We start from the raw sequence: 2,882 nt of genomic DNA on the forward strand, positions 1-2,882 counted from the left end.
GCCTTTGCCTAACAATTTGCACGGGCATGACATAACAGTTTTTGTTTTTTGTGGGTTTTTTTTTTTTTCTTCTTTCACATTTTGTGTAGCCATCATTGTGTGGATGATGGAAAATGTGATGTTATTGCAGTGGGGCCAGAATTGACTCTATAATCCTTTGTGTTTCCAATTCAGTGAAGTAGCAGTAGTACACTTGGTTTGGTTTGGTTTGGTCTGGGATTGCATTTGAAGGGCACAAATGGTATAGTAGGAAATTAAAGTTAATAATTTTGCTTTGCCTTGGTAATAATTCTTCACTGAAAAGCATGCATTGACAACTTTGACTCTGGGGATTAATGCAATGATAGGTTGGGCTACATACTTCAATCAGGAACCTCAAACATGGAGGTATAGGGATAGGAGTGGATCAATCTGTTTGGCGGCATATAATACAGGATATAATTATCAAGAGCACTAATTTCTCTTTACTCGGAAAAGTTGGGATCTAAGCATATGATTTATTATTAATTTTAAAAAAAAAATAAAAAATTAAAGATGGATCTAAGCCTAGATTAGGTTAGTCTAAGTAGTTTTCATTAAGCTGGATTGTTTTTGGGCCAACAACCTAAGATTCAGTGAAGACTAAAAGGCTTAGCCAAGCAACAAAATATAACTGCAAGATCAATAACAATTAGGAACATTATAAAAATTCTGGTTCACTATATGGGTTCTTGATAAAACTAGCCGTTTGTGAGCAGTATCGATCAGAAGATACCGTGATAAAGTACTGAGATAAATAGTGATTTAACATGGTATCCAAGTAGAGGTTCTGAGTTCAAATTATGTCTTCTTTAATTCACCATCAATTTCAATTAGATATTTCACGTGAGAATGAGTCTTAAAGTATTGAGACGAGTTGAGTGACAAAAGAGGGAGAACTAGACCGCACCACAAATGGAAGGCATGTGCTATAAATGGATTTGAAGTGGTTTTGTAAAGAAACAATAAAATAAGAATAAGAATAATGTTATATATCACATTATCTCACAACTATTATATATTTTTATCAGTTCTAACTTTCTAACTGACTCTTAAGTTGTTTTCTGTTTTTTAACGAAGACCGATGGGTTGATGGGTTGGTTGGGGCTATTACAATAACATTATAAAATAGTTGTGAGATAAAAATGCTGCTTCTAATATGACTTAAAAGATAATATTTAAATTGAGTGTTTTTGAAAAATGGGTAGCTAAAAAAAAAAAAAAAAAGGGTTTTTAACTACAATTTGTATAAAGAGTTTATTTGGGCTTATGATTTTATTAGTTAAAAGTGTGTTTTTAAATAAAATATTAAAAGTTGTCTTATTTAAGACTGCATTTGACAAAAAAAATTATAAATAAAAACAAATAAAAAAACATTTTCAAATTTTTGAAAAAATAAATAAAGTTTTTTTTTTTTTAACAATACATGATTTTTAAGTCAAATCACGATTGGAATGTCTTCAACTATGGACCTTAAAAAAAACACGGAAGTAAGGTGTGAATGCTTTGAGGCATTTAAAAAAATCCATTATCTTAATATACGTATTATAGTATAATAGAAAAATACTAGAATATAATAAAAATTCTATATTTTGTGATTTTTGTCCATAAAATTTATGTGACAAAATATCACATCATATTTTTTATGAAAAAAAAAAAGATAAAATAAAAAATAGATAATATAATATCTTACCACGTAAACTTTTATATATACATTTTTTTTTTTTTTTTGGATTCTAGCATATCTCAGTTTAATATGCAACGCTATTTTTAAAAATCCAACGTCTTAAAAAGGTGGAAAATAAAAGGCATCTTCAGAAGTGATAATACAAGATTGGAGAGAGACCCATGTCAGAGAAATTATGACCCAACCTAGTCAATAGCCATAAAAGTTCACCGACTTCTCAGTTAACACTTAACAGTAACGACAATGCTTGTGTTTTTTTTTAAAAAATTTTTTTTTGACTACATAAAAAAAAATAGTCGATATACTCAAGTGATTACAAGCTTATTAACTTAAGTTTGTTTTTGAGTTAGAACGGTACCGAAATATTTATATTAATGTATTTTTATGGACTCTTTTAAGTAATTTTGTTCCCTAACAATTGTTATAAGAGAAATGATTAACTTCCTTTTAAACCAGTGTTTTGGTGTTTAACACGTTTGGTTCGACGCCAATATGCAGTGGCGGATTTACACAGGGGCGCCCTGGGGGCAGGCGCCCCTGGTAAATTTTTTTTAAAAAAAATTTATTAAGCATTTTCATTCAAAATTTTATGGGTGCCCCTGGTAAAAAAAAATTACCAGGGGCACCCTTAGCCTTCTATTGGTCGTTAAATGGCCATTATGTAAAGAAATGAGGCTATTTTTTATTAAAGAGAGAGAAAATAAAGTTATATTTTATTAGTGGAGAGAGAATAGATAATAGTTTATTATTAAAAAAAGATAGTGGGTGAATTTTTTAGTGTTTCTAGTCATAGTTTATAGATAAATGTGATTTTTTTTTTTTTTTTGGCTAAATTTAGATTCTAGTCTCTTTTATGTAGGTTTAAACTCTAATATAATTTATGTTTTGAGATTTGAGGCTTTTCTAAAAGAAATAGTCGTATGCTAATAGCCCACTAAAAGTACTCATTTTTCTTAGACACTAGTAGTCATTTAATTGTGCTTAGTTTATTTCGTAAGTAGTTTAAATTATTATGTGTTTGTGATGTCGTTAGATGAAGATTTTTAATAGTTACTTTGATTTTTTTTTTTTTTGTTGGGTAATTTGATGAGTTTGATTTGATTTGTGATACATATATTATGATATAATTTATTTTTTGATTGTATTTACTGTATTATAAAAAATATATATAATACAT

This window comes from Corylus avellana, chromosome ca5, assembly GCF_901000735.1.
Source record: "Corylus avellana chromosome ca5, CavTom2PMs-1.0".
NCBI classification, from domain to species: Eukaryota; Viridiplantae; Streptophyta; class Magnoliopsida; order Fagales; family Betulaceae; genus Corylus; species Corylus avellana.